General features: G+C 38.4%; 1 protein-coding gene across 4 annotated transcripts in view; it reads right to left on the minus strand.

The window, feature by feature from the left end:
- Window positions 1-18,842, minus strand: part of TBL1X (transducin beta like 1 X-linked) — a 198,612-nt gene that overhangs the window by 84,097 nt on the left and 95,673 nt on the right. For 2 of the 4 annotated variants that reach the window (XM_048934274.1, XM_048934273.1), the window contains exon 3: window positions 5,453-5,560. The exons of the other annotated variants lie outside the window; for them this stretch is intronic. The gene's annotated coding sequence lies outside the window, so the exon portion shown is untranslated. The remainder of the gene's footprint in view (window positions 1-5,452; window positions 5,561-18,842) is intronic. 4 annotated transcript variants of the gene reach the window in all.

An 18,842-nucleotide genomic window follows, 5' to 3' on the forward strand; every position in this document is an offset into this window, starting at 1 on the left:
CGTATAGAATATATAATGTTATATATAAAATAGAGGATCTCCAAAGCTTCACTAAAAGAATATCTGTATTATGTGCTTCTTCTCTGTGAGCTGACTGTGAGATGTTCAGATGCTGAGGAGTATGTTTAACTAGACTACCCTTAATAAGGCAATTTCTGCAGAATAACGTGGTAAAAGAGTTTAGTTTAAAACAAAGGCTTCAAGTAAACAAACATTTGAAAAGCAGAAAATCCAATTCTTCAGAGGGAAGCTGTTCTGTTTGGGAAGCAGCAGATTCACTGCACACACACACAGTCTCTCTGCAAACTCAGTCAGACTGCAGAAAGATGCTATGCCACTGGTACGTGCTGGGGCATAATGAGACTTGGGAGTGCCACAACCCAAGCTGAATTCACTTGGGCAAATTTGTTCAGTTCTGCCCACACAAGTTAGGCAGACTTCAGGTGGAGAAAAGCTACGTGGCTGCATGGTCTCCCCAAAGCACATACTTCATTCATGTCTCACTGGGGTACACACCTTTGACTTAATCTGGCACTCCAGGTAAACTAAGCACACATTTTATTAGCAATTAGCACATAAACCACTTTTCTCCATGCTTCATATCTATTACTAGCACTTTCACATGATTGACACAGTGAACAAGGAACCCTAACGTGTTCTGCATATCAAGTACAAAGAGTGCAGGACTGTCATACTTCAGTCCTAGATGTTCTGAGTCAAGCTTAAATAATGACAAGCTTAGTTTAAAAATCCAAGGATAATGCATTTTGGATGCTAGCACCCTCAATTCTCTCCACTGCCATAAAAAATTTTCTCAGAACCTGAGCTGTACTGAATAAAAAAAAAGGAAGGAAATGATTTTAGCAGTAGCTTAGAAGACTGCTATAAAAGCAAGGCTCAAACAACCATCTCAGAAGTTGGCCACGACAGGAAGTGTATTTGCCTTATCTCTTCAGCACAATGTAAAGTAATAAAAAATGTTACCTAATGGACAAGTTCATGTTCTAGCAAGATATACTTTTTCACTGACTTAGAAGGTAAAAAATGCAGATAAGTAATATTTCATGAATAAAAACAGAGTTCAGTTAACTATGATTCACCAAGTAGCAAGGGAAGTCTCAAGGAATATATAAATGTCATTTTGTCTCAGCCTCGAAACATCTGCAAATAATGGAAATTTAAAGGATGTTCATGTTAGTTTAAAATATGCTTATTTAAAAAAAAATTCTATGCCAACATTTCACTGTTATTCAGTGAGCAGTGACTTTTAAGGATAACTTCAGAATAGTGAATAATGACGGCTGAGTGGCTCTTGTGCAGATCCAGAGGCTGTGAATTATTCACTGGTAATATCTAATAACTGGTTTTTAGAAATCCAAACCAATGTAAAGTTTGTTTACCAAAAAAACCCCAACATTACAGAAGATACTGTTTAAAATAGCATGATTTTCTAGTTACTAAGTTTAAGTGACCAAGAAAAAATACTGCTGGGATCTAGTGCCAGGAGTACCTCTTTTTACCATACAGAAAGCTTCCCTGTCTACCTGTGCATTACCATTGGTAAAGTTCTAAACAGATTAAAACAAGCTATTCAAAATACCAAGTTTAAAAAAAAATGCATAAAAGTTAAGGAACAAGTATGTAAGTATGGGTATAACAATTTTAAAACGCATATAGTTTCAAGCTAGAAAAGCAATAACCAACTGCTTGATGACAGTTTCTTTTACTTGCTTGAAATACGGCATTCTCACGTACAAAGACAATGCACATTTCACCAATACCAACTGTCTTAATGCTGGCCTATAATGAAACAGTCTTTCCATTCAAACAAAAAGAATTCTTCCAAAATGTTTCTAAAGAAAAATTGCCCTGGAATTATTTTTTGAAAAGAATATTTACGCACTGGCCAATACTGAATATTTTTGTACACAACTCTGTGCTTCTATACAAAACTAGTCACAACTTGCACTATTACCTTTCAGGCATGTCATTCCCAAAATATGTCCATTCTTAGCCTTTATCAACTGATGTATCTATCTGAAATATCTTCCACTTTTTAAAAGTAAACTAATCAACACCATTAGCATCAATCTAGTAAAGAGTGATCTGTTTCTTCTGAGTAACACGTGCAAACTTCTCACTGTTCCTAACTGAGCTTAAACTATTTTTTATGTTCTCACATCTACAAGTAATTTTGTCTCACCTGTCTGTTCGATCTTGGTTTTCTAGTTAAGATATTCTAATTCCCTATGGACTCATTCCTCTTATCACACATGATATCAGCACAGTCACCCCACTGTCAAATCCATCATATCAATAATAAGATAAGAACGCACAGGGCAAAATTAGCACACTTCTATTTTGTTAAAATACGATTTTCAAAAGGCACTTCTACATCAGGGAAATAACAGTGACTACGTAATAGAAGATACTCAAATGATCTGACACCCAACATGTAAAAACTGTGTTAATGCAAAGACTCCAGTAAAGCACAGAACTGAAGAAACTTCTATAGTCCAGTCCCAGGAACAAGTACACATCTACTAAAATATGACCATCAGCTTTGCAAAATGTTTTTCTGTTATCTAAAGAACATTACACCTCTGTAACAAATCAGAGGAATAATTAAGACTACAATAATTTCTTTACAGATAAAAGAGCCAAAGTCAAAACCAGATGCAGAAACAGACCCTAGTGGAAGCTGAAAACTAGCTGTACAAGAAAGGGACAGAAAATAGACTAAGGGTAGGAACAGGAAGAGACTCTGCAAGCGATTCTCTTTTGACTCTGAAATTTGACCCCTGAATAAGAAAGATGATTCTTATGAATTGCAAACACAGATTGTGCTGATGCTTGGCTTATGTGAAGCACGATGTAAGATAATAAGACAAAATGTACAGTCCTTTTTTATTAAAGTAGGGATGGAATCTGATTTACCTAACTTTATGCTTAGAGACTCTCACAATACTGGCAAATTTTGCTAATGTTGCTGTTACATTTTTGTTTGCTTGCTTTACTCAGAAAGAAACTTTTGCTTTTTGATTTCCTTCTAATTGGTTCAAATAAGCAATTACTACAGAACTGTCTAAACAGTTTAGACACCAGCTGTTCCTAGTACCTCTCTGAAATAGAAGGTTTCTGCAACACTTGACTTGCAGGGCTTGGCATGAATGTCTTCTGTAACTCCTTTTTCTGAAATACGACATTTTCGGTCTGGATCAGCTCCATCTTCACTATAGACTGGTGAGAGCCATTCTCTTTAGGAGATGAAAGTTGTAGTCTAAGGATTCTATGATGCTATGCAAGTCCTAGTTTTACTACGAAAGTGCTAAAGCAGATATCATCAGGTCAAGTTACAGGTCAAGACACCTTGTCTTGCCTGGGCCACATATAAACTATAATTAATGTATGTAAGTAACAAAACTTTTACAGATATTTTCCTGGGAATCTGCCTTATCTTCTAAGTGTCTGAAAACAAGAAGCTCAAATGCTGAGGATCAGCTACTGGCTATGCTTCTGGTGAAAAGCTGACAAGACTCTGGTCTTTGGAAAAGAAATTCATATCCATGGAGAGAAGGAGCAATGTTTACAAAATAAGCTTAATCTCACTGACATATGGTTATCATTGGTAAGGATAAGCTGAGGCAGGCAAAAGGCTTCTAAATAAACTGGGAGTTGTTACAGAAATGGCTGCATTGAAGTTCGATCTTACGCATAGCAACCTCTGCAGAAGGAAGGATCTCTGTGGAAGAGGCCTGAGAAACAAGCAAGTTAGGCTGTAAACTCTTATTTGAGGGATTCTTTGTATGGTTGCTATCACTTCAAACTGCTGAGGAGATCTCCACAACTAAAATATTAACATCATAATTTCTAACATTTACAGGATACTTGTTATTAAACAGAACAAAGAAAATAAAGGACGATATGCTGCACTAAAGGCACCATTATCTCTCAAAATTCTTGATAAGCTGAGAGCTCAAGATCTTGAATACATATAAATACTATGCCAGTGGATCCCAGGAGGATGTACTGTGGTAAGACAAAGGAAATCACCAAACCTTATCAGAGAACTGGGTGGTTTGTTCCATAGAAATGTATTTGTAATACGCGAAAGGACTTTTGGAATAAAAATGTGGAAGGACTCTTCCTTGCTCACTACCAGTAGGGATCAAAGCCATTACTAAGACCATTATAAAAAAAAATGGCAACCTGTAGAAAAAAAACACACTTTAGTTCTGTGTTAAGGCCACAAATGAAATGCATATTAAAAAAACCAACAAAACAAAACAAAACAAAACAGAAAGAAAAATCAAATGTGATTAATTTGAATAGGAAATTATTGGCTAAAGAAAACAAAGTCTCCAACTTCTGATTCATGTTTGAAAAGGGTAAAAACACACTTTACAAAAAAGCAAAAAAAAAAAAGCAAAAAAAAAAGTCTTCCCTGTAAGCACAAAAAAAGCATTTTAACAGATGAGGAGGCCATTAGTACCCAAAATGAATGTTAAAGACAACTTTAAATCTGCACACCCAGATAATTGTGCTGGATCTTAGAATCTTAGAAGTGTTTGAGAGAGTATCATTTTTATGATGCTAATTTTCAATACATTCTGGAACACCAAAGAAATTCAGTGAGACTGTAGTATTTTCTGACAATACTTGATGCTGGAAAGCAGTATGATTTCAGTAATCATAGAGTTCTAAGCCACTATTAATCTCAGGCAAAACAGTCCGTGAACTGATAAATTCCCTGGAATATAACATGACTAAACAGTCAACACCAGTCAATGCCATTTTGCAGAAATTTAGTCAATAAAACACAGAGGTGGGATTTAATAATCTGATAAAGTTATAAAGTAACTATTTTGGACTAAAATTCATAGGTGAAACACACAGATTTTTGAAAAGCACATAGCTTAAAAACACATAACATTCAAGATTAAGAAACTTGCTTTCTAGATTATCAGTAGCATAAATATGAGGTTTTTTTTACAGAAAGTAATAATGGAAGAAGAATGCTGTATGTTACCCAATAAAATTATCCAGTACTAGCTCAACATTACCTAAGAGTATCATCACCAATACAAATGTCTGTATGTAACAGTGCTGACAGCAATTACAACACAAAAATTGTCAGATTGGCAAAGTGGTTATTTAGACTAATATAGATTACTTCGTAAGATGTATTTGTTAAGTGTACTGCAGCAAAGGGGACTTATGCAGCAAGAAAAAAAGATGGTAGGTTGTAGCCAGAGAATGAATGGTGCACGGAAAACATGGACTTAGAAAGTAATAATACAATCTTCATGGCACAGAAACAATACAATACAAATGCCAATGAAACCTTATGACAGCTTGAGCTGCATGTTTATCAGGAAAAAAAAAGAAAGGAGATTGTCCAAGAGACAATGTCGCCAAGGTAAGGCCATGTGAGACAATTTCTTTGGCTTACCTGGCCGTGAGACCCCTGAGCTGCTGAATGCTGCTCCTCACAGGCTGCTGTCGGGAGTCTGGGGGTTGGAGTTAGCATGGAGATCACCACATCTGACAGCGGAGAGGGCTGCAACGAGGGAGAGAGGCACCATTCAAGCCACTTTGCATCACCCCATCAAAACAAGAGTATTTGACCCCCTTCTCTTGGCATTCATCAATGTACTGTCTTCCAAATTGGAAGCTTTGGCAGAACCATATGGGGAACAAAGCCAACATCTATGACAGGAGGAGAGAGGAAAGAGTAAGATCCAGCGAACCCAAGCATTCAAGTGCTTTGCAAAGCAGTGCACTTTTCCAGGAACCTAAGGCATGCTGAAACTGGCTCAATAAATTTTCAGCATCTTTGATGAAGTATAACGTAAGCAATACATTCACTGAGCTCACAGGCTAGGGAAAGAAAGCTGAACAAGTTACTGAAAAGTAGTTCACTGCCTCAGAACAGCACACAGAAGTGGTCTCGGAGAGAATATCCAGTGGAAATTGATTTCTGTGCGAAAACAAATAAGTAGGCCAAATAATATATCATTCTGGGGGAAGGCAAAGCATTTGCAAAAATCAAACATGAAAGACAGTCCAGCATTCTGCAATAGTAAACCTATTTGCAGATTTCTACATCTGCCACTGAACACAAAGAATAAATCCTTATTTAATATTTCCTCTGTGATTTGTCCGCAACGTATCTTGACTAGCTTCCTACTCCAGTATTTCAATCTTTATATCTTATGCTCCGTTTTTGTCTATATAATATAATAATTAAATGCTGTAAAGTGAAATAAGATATTCATTGGAGGTTCCTTAAATTAATTATACTCTTCCACACAAACGTCTATCAGCTTTTAAAACTATACATTAAGGATTACTTTATAATACAGTCAATTTAACAAATATTTTAAAACATCATAAAGAGAAGCTTTTATAAATCTAATTCTCTGTCTGTGGTACTACAACATGTTCTCATTTACATCACCATGAGACAAGTACACCATCTAACCAGATACAACTATTCACGTGAGAAAGACGTATGCCTATTCTAATCAGAGCTGAACGACTACACAGTGGACAACAAACAATGATGTAAGTATCACAAATAATTTATTGGCTTGAAGCCTGTATTTTTTCTGAGTTTGTTGACCTCTACCTATACACTTGCCAATTTAATTCTCAGATGACGTTCTGAGATGACTATCATTGTCTCTCCATCTTATTTTGGAAATGTTTCCCTTCTTATTTTTCTGTGGAGCATGTTATATGTATGTAAAATAAAGCATACTCCAAAAAAAAAACACTTTGTGTAAACATGCAATCTGAAAATCCCAATAATAATTAGAGGATCTTGCTGTTGTAACTTCTCCACATTGTGGGAAAATAGTTAAGAGTGTTGATGTGTTTAAATTAGTTCTATTCAGTATTCTGACATTATGGTATGCAACAATAGGTAACACATAGGGGCTGTTCTGGAGAGAAATACTACGAAGACAACTGGCACACCTCATGACTTCTGCAAGATTCACGAGGTTTAGTGGATACTGTAAAATACAAGATAAAGGCTTATAGTGTGCTGTGAAGTGTTGTGTTGGCTACACATTTAATTCTTTCTGTCCTCAATTGTTTGGGATGTGTTCTTATTTGTTTTATTTACTAATGTTGGATTCACAGGACCACAGGATGACAGAGGCTGGAGGACACCTCAGGATCCATCTGCTCGAACAAGATCACTCACTGCCCACGGTCAGGCAGCTTTTGGAGATCTCCAAGAAGGAGACTCCACAGTCTTCCTGGGCAGCCTGTGCCACTGCTCTACCACCTGCACAGCATACAAGCGCTTTCTGGTGTTCACAGGGAGTCTCTGGTGTTCTAATTTCTGCCCATTGCCAAGACAACAGTCTTGGCACAGGTAACACTGAAAAGAGCCTGGTCCTGCCCTCTGCACCTTCCATTCAGGTATTCACAGACATCAGTGAGATCCCTCCGAGGTCTCCTCCAACCTGAACAGTCCCAGCTCTATCATCCTGTCCTCACAGGAGAGGTGCTCCAGTCTCTGGTAGCTTTTGGCAGTCAAGGAGTTTCATGAAGGCCAGTCATCCCTCCATGCTGTTACAGGGCAAACAGAAGGTACTAGGACAGAGTCATAATGCTGGCAGAAATACTTGAATCCTACGGTATGACTGCTTTTGGTTACCTTGACATCTTTTTTGGTAAAAGCATTTATAATGGATCTCTACTTCAAAATGTTTTTTGTATTACAAGTAAATGACTGATCTTCAAGAAGAAAAAGGGAAAGGGAACAAATTAGAGATTGACATTCTTTATAGTTTTGTTACCCACAAGTGTCAGTGACACTTAAAAGCTAAAGATTTTCTTTACAACTGGTCAAGAACATACGTGTGAATGGTTCTAACAGCATGTTATGCTAGCACGTGTCCTTATTCATAAGGCTTTACTCAGCAACAAAAGGGTTCCTTAAAATCTAATTTCACAGTGCAGGAAGTGCTAATATAAGCCTTCAAATAAAGAGCAAAGAAAGAAGGAAAGCTTTTTTTTAAACTTTCACTGGTAATACTAATATCATATCTGATAACTCCCTCTGGATTCACATCTCCATAATTTAGAAAGTTGCAAAAAAAGCAAAGATCACGGAAAACAGCTGCAAAAATGATTAGAGGGCTGAAGAAAATACTTTAGTATGTAACATTTGGAGAGTTCAACCTGCAGTTTATAAAAAAAAAAAAAAAAGATAGATTATCTGATTACAGCACGTAAGTATTTTCACATGGAGAAAACAGTAAGAACCAACTGGCTTGTTAATCTAGCACAGAAGGGAATGTATAAAACAAATCACTACATGGAAGCTGAGGCCAAGTTCAAACAAGAAATAAAGCACATACTTATCATCACTTGTGATTAACCATTAGTGTGGCTATCAAAAGGAGGGAGAGTGCAGAGTTCCTCCATTTGTTGGTAAAAAAGTCTGTCTGGTGAGACTTTCTGAGATGAACTTAGGCAAAAACACAAGCTATTCTGCAGCCAAACACAAGCTACTAGGTTTCACACAAAAACTGCTGGGTAATTCAGAGGAAGGAAACCAGGTGATGTAATCACACTTCTCTGGTCACACGTTAAGCATCCTATCATCTGCAGCTACTGACTAGTTTTGCAGCAGCAGTGCTGAAGGGAGACAAGTGGCATGCATGCCATGCTGCTGGCTCCAGCATGTGCCTTGTGACACATAAACGCACACACAGCAAGGGAGCATGTCTGCATTCAGGCTATAAGTGGAGTCAGAGAATTGCAAACATCTTCTCAGAGACAGGTGGACTACATCCTGCTGTGAGTAATACTTGGCTGCTAATTTAGGAAGGCAGTATGCTCCTTGCTGAGCTGACAGGACGTGGTCAAAACTGAGTTGTGGTGGCTGCTCTCTCCCCCAGGGCCATTGGTGAGATGACTACAGCAAGCAGCGTGGCCTGCAGCTCGCTTGGTCTGTGTCTCAGCTCTCTAGGTACTGGGCAACACAGCTCTGTTGGCACCAGATGCCTCACTCATGTGCGTCGCTGTGAGTTGGGCCACAAGCTTCCAGCCTGAGTCAAAGAGAAGTCTTGCAGTTATGCTGAACCTTGTCCCTCTGCATGGCATGCAAATGGCAGCTGCTCTCAGGAAAGGGAACGAGGAAAGGAAATAGTAAGAAATGTACGCAAGGACACACTGAACTGCTCTACGATGACAACAGAGCTTAAGCAATGGCCAGAAAAGATACCGCATGTGTTATTTTAGACATCTTTTCTGCTGTCACTATGTCTTAAACTGCCACACAAACTAACCAGGCTTAAATATCAGCCAAAAAAAAGTCTTAAAAATGTCATTAGTTTTGTCTGACTGAATCTTATACATACGGTTTGACCTTGGATGTTGCATTACTTTTGGAAACACAAAACTAAGCTGAGCAATGCCACGATGCCCACTGACACTCTTTCCTTGCCAACACTCCATACATGAATGAAGCAAAAGCATGGCAAATGAGAGCATCAACTCCTATCAATACAACCAACACAAACGCTTGTATTCGGGTACCAATCTAAGGCAAGATCACAGATGTTTGGCCTCCCACCTCTGGCACTGAGAGCTCAGCCAGCAAAATGGCACCCACTGCAGAGAAGTCTGAGCTTAGAGGTGCCCTTAGAAGACAACAGATGAAATGCTGTGCTGATGTGCTGCTTGGTATGCAGGCTTCCTTCCTATGATTCTTTCTGCAGGGACATAAATAAGTTTAGGAAACTGAAACTGGGGGCCAGACTTACCTGTCATGCATGGAAAAATCACCTAACTAGGAGAGTACATTCACTCTTGACTTACAGCAGTCACATTCTTTAGGAAGATGTTTTTGTAAAGCCTACTAAATCTCTCTAAATAGATTTAGATACCTGAATATGTTTCCAATCTGATTCCTGGTTAACTGTTATTCTGTGCAGCTTCACCTACATAATTTTATTTGTTTTTACCGGACAACATTACTTTTCTCTCTCAACAGTTTTTTCTAACATCAATCCATAATAAAAAAAACATTAATTGGGTGAGTAATTTATTATCCCCCCCGCTTTTCTGAATTTTAAAGGCAAAGGAGAATTTAAATGATAAATAGCCTGCCTTCAACACTCACTGAATTACAAAAGCATTTTTGAGAGATTTCACTATCAATCTCTGCAAAAGAAGTACAGGATACCTACCGTGCAACACGAATATTTTGCTTTCTTTCAACTTGACAAACAGCTTTAATATTTTCAAACAATCCCTGGGGGATTAGACTCACAGGAAGACTGGAATATACGGTAGATTCCAGCAGGACATCAATAATTATGCCACCTTCAGCAAAAAATAAACCGAGCAGTCCTTTCTAAGGATGTTTAAAAAAGAAAGCAATTCCTAAAAAGTGGACAAATTGGTGAAGAAAACGTTTCAGCGCTTGCAAAACTTCTGCTGATGTGCTGGGTTTTCAGTTTCTTTAAGAACACACATTAAACGTAATCACATCAGGATGGTTGTACAGAAGTGCTCACCTCTGGGACACAACCAGCAATTCACCTGCACAAAGATCATGGAAAAAACCTGCAGACACGTGGAACCCAAATCAGGACTTTCAACACAATATGCCGGCTCTCTCTGATGCGTTTCCACAGAATATGTATGCACTGGAACTTCAACGTCTGTTCAGAAACACCCACACAATGCCTGCATATTAATTTATTTGCCCTAAGGTTCTTTAGTGTAAATAAATACTATTTAACGGCATGCTGTGATAGAAATTATTTTCTCTCTTGATACTTACATATCAATCTTTTCTCTACAGACTCCTCCTCTAAAGGAAGTTAGAAGAGGTGAGGTTTTTGTATTTTAAATCTACCACAGATGACTAGTGAAGGGAGATTAGATAAAGAAAGCAAAGTCATGAGTCAGTCAGAAATCAGAGAGTCAACTTTGAAATAAATATTCATTATAATACTAGCACAAAGAAGTTTTCCCATGGTAAAATCTGAGAGAAAGTAACAAGGAAACCTCAGAAATAACCTCTATATTTCCAGAAAATCTTAAAATACTCGGCCTCGAGAGCCTCTCCCCAGAATATTTCACTCATTTGGGTGTAGTTTCACAGAGTTTAAGCCAACACTTTGAAGCAAGTGTCTCTAGGGAACATATAACTTCCACTTGCAGTCTGCACTGTGAGGAGAAATTCTTTTCATGTTTCATCTCAACTAACTCTCTCTCAAAACCAGAGGACATCACGAAATTATGAATTGCAGAAGCCTGGTATCATTGCTTTGTCTCTACCCTGTCATCCTTTTCATGCAGGCTCTTTATCAGCTGATAAATTAACTGTTAACATCCCAAACAGTAACTCAGTACAACCAACCTTGGAACCAGACTGGAAGGCAGAGTCACAGCAACAACTCTCAGAATTAGCTACCACAGTCACTTGTGCACAGATGCTCCACCAGCTCCAGTTTATGTTACCTTGATGTATTTCAGTGTGGTAGATATCACAGTCATGCATAATACTGGTAGAGGCAGGAGATATGCACGCTTTATTTATATAAGGCCTATGCAAGGCCAGCACTTCCTGCTCTATGAATGGATTTATGGAATGCTCACCTGTCAGTCAGCAGCCAAGGCAGGTATTGATACAGCACATGCTTGGTACAGTAAGAATATTCTTTATAGTATGTGGAGCCATGGGTGCTGTGACCTACAACAGCACACACCACGATCTTCTGACAAGATTTTTTTTCAGAAGGATACATACCTATCTATTAGTACAACATTTACCTTAGCAACCCTCAAGCAGAACAAATGTGTTTTTCCTAATTAACAAGTCCAGATTAAAAAAGAAAAAAAAACAACACAACACAAGACAACAAACTTGTCTCTTGGTAGTAAGTTATTACATTTCTGCTTAACTTCATGAAATGTAAAACACAAAGCACAGCATGGAGAAATAGAGAAATGCACTTAATTATTAGAACTGTGATGTGGCAGGTAGGTGGGAAAGAATTATCACCTTCAGAAGTGCTGTCTATGTAGCTTTACCTCAGGCAAACCTGAGAAGTAGAAGAAGCAGGAAAGATGAAAAGTTGTCTCCTCTGCACCGTCCCTACAATCACCAGTAACTGATTAATAAGTGAGTGTTTAAAATAAAAACACACTATTTTGGCCCCTAGTTGTGCCAGTAGTGCCTTACTATTAGCATGCACATCTTGGATGTACCCAACCGATGAACAGCATATGAAATGAATTGTTTTCCCCATCAGAATGACACAGAGCTTGTACAGGTTTCTAGAAGTGCATCAGTAATGGGAATTGCAGCCTGCAGCAAAGACAGAGCTAGCACAATTTTCTTAAGTGGGGTTTAATATGCATAACCAGTATCACTGGCTTTGTTTTGGATGAGCTGTAGTTTCCAAGAAATCATGAAGGTAGGCTATGACGGACCCCACAGTAATATAATCTTGCTGTTGCAGAGGCATAAATAACCATTGCAAGGTCAGGTGGAGGGAGAAAAAATGGCTGCAGCCAGCATCCCAGGGGCAGGCAGAGCAGCTGCTACAGGCACGCTGTGGGCATCTGCGGAGGCTCCTGTCCCCAAAGGGACTTCTATTGCTTTATCTGGGGAGGACCTTCAGCTGCATGTCACTGTAAGCAGACGCGCGTATATGGTAATTAATATATTTAAGTCACATTTTCCCATTATACTGCAGAAAACGTATGAAACATTTGAGGCTGCAAGCTGCTGAATCAGGAAATGGATCAGAAGCTAACTAAAATGTCTTTTCAGTTATTGATTCCTGCTCTCTGTTTCACATCAGCTTCCTAGAATCCATCCAGCACAAGCACGAAAGGGTAATGAGTTTCTGAACACACACTCTAATAGTGCACACTGCATCAAAGCTTTCAGTAATTGCCTAGATGCTGCTTCCCAGCAGTACTAAACAACTTAAATATAATTAGCTAGAAGCTCTATGGGCTGCATTTCCCCACTGGAACACCTCTTCCACTAATCCATTTATCAGACTGACAGATGACTGAATCATCAGTACTATGGACCCATTTGACTAATAATATTTCTCAAGCCAATGTTTTGGTTCATTCCTTATCTGGGAAGTTTTTGCAATGGAAAATCTGCATTATTTAGAGTGGGGAGAAAAACATTCATACAGCAAGTTCACAGGGCTGAAGAATGTTATTTGTTTGATTAGCTCACTGAGTGCAATGCTGGAGCTATCAGGAGGGAAACAGAAAAGAAATATATGCATTATGGAACTGCACAGTGCCAAAAATAATAGGGAAACACATAAACACTGGAAGAACTATTGGCAGCTTTCCAGCTATTCAAAAGTTTTTGTAAGTTTGGATCAGAGGACAGTTTTCAGGGTATTCCTCCTGAAGATGGCCCGAGTAGGTTAGCCAAGCCAACATTTACTTCTTGTACATCCTCATGAACGAGAAGTGACAAAAGAAATTTTAAAACAGTTGGAATTACATGCAAATAGACATGAAATGCTAAGGAGCATGCTGCTGTAGAATTATTCATTTTGCAAGCTGCTAAAGAAATCTCATGAAGATAGGAAAAAAATAATAATTCTTGGGCAGAATTTTCCACTGTTGTAGCATAAACGATTTTATCATTGCATCCCTGTGGTTTTTCTTTCTGGACAGACTCCAATCAGTAGACCTCTCTACAGGGACTGAAATACTGGTTACTGCACATATCTTCTGAACAGAAAGAAGTCTGCCCTTGGTTTGGATTTTGTTTTACTTCCCAAGAGATGAGACAGATTCTAAAATCAGAGCTAAGTGATAAGATAAGCACAACCCCTCTAATTTTTGCTCAAATTTAAATTTTACTTACTGCAGGTCAACTACCTACTGCACCCCTTAGGAAATCCTAGCCTACCAAGAAGACACAAAAAACAGGACCTCACTCTGAGATAATATACTGAAACATGGCAGAAGGTTCAAGTTTACACATTCTGCCATCCTGTTGTCTTTTACCCAACTACACATGGTTTCATCCTTTTGACTGGAAAGACAGACACTGATGTAAACTCAATCCCAATGAGTGACTACAAAAGCTGTAGTTTAATGTATAACAAAGAATGATATAAATGAAATGAATGAAATAAAGTCATTTGAGGATCAGAAACGAGCTGATTTAGCTTGAATCAGCTCTTCTTGTGATCACAGATTGACCACTGGTCTCAGATCGTGGCTAATGGACGGCAGCTACTCAGACATTATCAGACTTTTGAAAAGACAATTGCAGGTGTTCAGGCTGCCTGGTAAAGTACCTAGCAGGTTATTAAATGCTAAGCTGTTGGAGATTTCATGTGAACCCAGCAGCAGCAATCTCAAGTTCCCACGCACTCTCCACCCACTCCTTCCCTCCAGCCTGAAACTGGGAAACTCGTTCCAGTGACACCAGCACTGCCTGAGCCAGCTTCCCAACAGCCAAAGCCTGCCCATCTCTTCTGAGATCCATCTCCCCTGCTTGTCATTTCGCAATAAACACGTAAAGTCACAATTTCACACTCCTATTTAGAAACACTCCTTTAAAAGGCAGTGAAATTAAACAGCACGCACGCCAGATCTGATCTACAGAACATTTTGTAGCATAAAACGCTGAAAAACTTCCTCCTGCTTATTGTCATTTCTAATAAAACAGATCACAGTCATGAAGTGAAGCAAGGCAGGGAATATAACATCACCTTCATTTAGACGCCTTAAGAAAAAGCAAGCTGTATTGCCAGAGAAGCTGCATTTCCTCAGTACTATTTCTAATTTGAGATGGTTCTTTAATTCTTGAGGTAAATAATATCTCTTTACATCACGTCCAAAATTACTACATCAACAGATTCTTCTCTTTATTTTAAGCCAGTGACAACTATATAGTGGCTTTGCAGTTAGATAGTTGCACTAAATTATTATTATTATTATTATTATTGGAAAAAGGAAAAAAAGAGTTTGAGGAGAAGAGAGGAATCACCTAAGAATAAGATTTGCAGCTGAGTCATCCTTCAGTTAGCGTACGCTTGGGAAGAGCATGGCAGGCTAAGCAGTTAGACACTGCAAAAATGCAGGCAGTATTTGGAGTGCAAAAAAAAGAGCCTGTTCTACAAAGCACAGCAGAAGTGATCTCATCTTCAAAAAGCACAGTTATTTGTGATAGCTATCTGAAAATTAAATTTTTATATTGACTATTGAGATTTTCTTGCAAGAACACTTCTGTGCTGTCTCCATCTTTGGACATTTCAAGCCCTGACCAGACCAAGCCCTGAGCAGCATGGTCTGACCCCAGAGCAGGCCCTGCTCTGGGTTGAATGTCGGACAAGACATCTCTCAACATCCTTTCCAAACCTGTATCAACTTATTATCCTATGATAATAATCTCCTTACAGTAAAGTAAAATATGCTTGCTGTGCTATTTACATAGAAAAGAAGGAATTTAATAAGAAAACTAAGGACACAAACTTACGTATTGAATTCACTGAGACCAAAGGTCTTAAAAACAGCAAACAGGAGATGTTCTTTCTGCTCATACAAAGTTTGTGCTGATTAAGCAGCTACTGCTATGGATAAGACATATGACTATAGACAGAGCAACTTTGCTGTACTGCAAATTACCTTTTGACTTTACATTTTTCCTTCACTTAAATCATTTGTAGAGCTATAGTGGTAAGAGCTGTTTATATTAAATTACTCACAGTTTAACTATGTGAATTACAATTCTCCCCGGATTAAAAGGCATGGCATGTGGTGATAGGTTATACTTGTCTGGGTATTAAAAATACACCCCAGAATACTGGCTAGAGAAATATATACTGAATTAAATAAAGAGCAGGAACATGAATTAAACTGCAGAAAACAGGGCTGAGGAAAATCTGGCCAATTCAAAATTGCAAACAAAACCAAACCAACCATCAAACAAAACAATAGCAATCACCATAAAAAGAAAAAATAAAACAACAACCCCCCCAACATCACTAATAAAACTCCCACCAAAAAAAACTCTACTCACAAATGTCACAGAGACTCGGTGTAAAGAAAACCGGTCTGGAAGTTTCTTGGTCTAAGTAACTCAAAACTTTGAGCTGGCCAAGAGCCCAAATATTTCACCACATTGGAACCTTTCAATAAAATATTGTAAGAGCCTGCAATAGAAATGAAGTTCCAGGCAAAAAAATATACCAAATTATCATCTGCATGTTACAGGAAATAACTGCTCTAAATTGTGGTCCAGTTGATGGATTAACCTGCTAACCTGGTGGTTGACACTAGCTACCCCATAATCACATAATTTACAGGAATAAATGGTATCCATACCTCCACAGTGATATCATGTTAATCTCTTTTGACTAGCGCATATGAAAACAGCTTGTTGGTAGAATGAGATGGGATACATCTTTGCAATGAACATGAGTAAAGTACTGTCTCCTCATGTACATCATGTACATACCATGAACACTGTGATCCAACCACTTTCAGTGCGTTTTATTTTCCCACCTCATTAAGAGGTATTTTAGCAAATAAAGCCCACAGATTTGTAACAACTCTCCAGTCTGCTCTTTTGTGAAAGTTCACACATGGTCAGGATCTTATAAATTGGCTATTTGAATTATTTACCCAGTTCATATTTTATATCCTCTGTCTTATGCTAAGTTCAGACATTGTTCCAAAGACATTACACAATACCGTTATCAGGTATCAGAACTTTCTTAAAGAAACAAACAAACAAACCAAAAAGACAAAAGTCACACAATCAGAAGCTTGAAAACTCAGCTAAACCATTAAACTTGTTAGGAAGGGAGAAAGACTTGAAAACTGGAAAACTGAGAAATTATGTTGCATCTCCTGAAGGTTTGCTAGGTTTTTCCAGCATGAAAGTCTGAAGGTCCTGATTCTGTTGCTCCAAACATCGTTTCTTTAACAACCAAGGACCAAAGTGCTTTAGACTGGAAAAGGGAAAATGCATATTAAATAACTCCCAGCACCACTTAGTATCTCACAGTGCTTAATGCTTATCTGTACACCAATTTCATTCAATAAATTCTCTGTTTAACAAACTTCAGACCTGCTTCTTCAAATGCTACAGTGATAAATTAAGAACCTCTGAAAATCATACAGATTAGGGTAATAATTTGAATGACAGCAAAGGCTACTTACAGCCTTATATATCTCCTAACATAACACTGGATCTTCATAGAGATTTCAAAGCACTGAATTTTGCACAGCCAGTAGGTGACGCTACTTACAATCAGCACTAAAAAGTTATTTTTAGGGTCTGAGAAGTGCAATGATCATTGACTTCAAAACAAAAGGGAAGTAATAAACCTACAGGTTTGGAAGCCATGCCAGCCTTTCAATCTTGGAAACTAAACTCTACCTCTGAAAATAGAGAAAACTATGAGAAGTACAAGCAGCTATTTGCACAGAAAGAAGTCTGCTTTTACTGTGCTGTATTAAACACAACAGAACCTTTTTATTTCATGATGGAACATGTCAAAGATGTTCACGCCACTTAACTTTGATTCCAACTTAAGTATATGTGTATGGATGCTGATGCCTAAACCTGGATTACGTGAATATTCAGTCTTCATTAGGAGGAGTATCTTTCTCGCATTACTTTAGCGGAAGAACCATCTAATAGTAAAAAAAGATCCATTGAAGCCAAGGATGAATTTCACCAAAGACAGCAGCAGCAAAGAAGGATTGTTAATAGTTTTTTTGCATCTCTTTTTACAGATTTTGGTTGCCTTCCACTTAAGTGTTTTAGTGAGATGCAAAGTGTTACAGTCACTTTGAAATTATTTAGGAAAATGATGAGGCCAAGCCCCAGAGGCTGAGTAGCTCTGCGAAGAAATTTGGGAGGATGGGTATTGAGAAGTTAATTTTTACTAGGGTAGCCATAAGTCTAGCCAATGTCCCACTCAATCCACTGCAGTTTGTAATTCCAGGCTGCAGTCATGTCTCTTACTCTGGCTGAGGCTTCACTGGGGTAGACTTATTCTCTTACTCATTGTAATCACTCTTCCCTTATACTCCTGCTGAACACCTCTGCCCCTCAGTATCTGTGGAATAACTGCTGATGTCAAAACGATTCTGATTAAAATAGTTCAGAGGGTGTTAAAGAGTGTTTAAACTAACCTAGATTGTAGTGAACAAATTAGGTTAGGAGTGACAACGTCATCAATTAAACCTTAGGAGAACATGTGCACAGCGGACAAGAACCTCAGCCAATTCTTTTGCTGCCAGAACAAAATATGGGAAACAGAAGGCTGCCCTTGTTCTGATGCTTTTTCTTTTTTCTTTCTTTTTTTTTTTGCTAATATCTAAAATGCAGCATTCTTAACCCTTGCTTAGACTTTCAAGTTTCCTTAGAAAATGGCTCTGCCCGATAACGCCAGCATTGAAACTTCTGTAAAAGACACACATCTATGGCAGCTGACAAACAAGAGAAACACCCTGCCCCCCATGCAGATACCACCTCAGTAAAGCAGCACTGAGCTCAAAGGCAGCCATTTCCGTGTCCTCGCTTCACCTCATCCCCACACCTCCTCACTGTGGCACAAACACAATACAGCAGCTCCCACTCTTTGGAGACTCCTCCTAAAGGTGAGACATGTTTTGCACTACCTCAACACAGCAGGGTAAGATAAGGGAACCTCTGCAGCCCTAAGGCAGAGTTGCTTTGATTTCATTGTTCTGCGTCCTGCCCTTATTTATTTATTCATTTTTTATTCAAAGATTATGCAATTTTAATTTCTCAGGGTGAAGCCTACAGAAAAATAAAACACGCTAAGTCTGCG

Source organism: Lagopus muta, chromosome 1 (genome assembly GCF_023343835.1).
Source record: "Lagopus muta isolate bLagMut1 chromosome 1, bLagMut1 primary, whole genome shotgun sequence".
Classification (NCBI taxonomy): Eukaryota; Metazoa; Chordata; class Aves; order Galliformes; family Phasianidae; genus Lagopus; species Lagopus muta.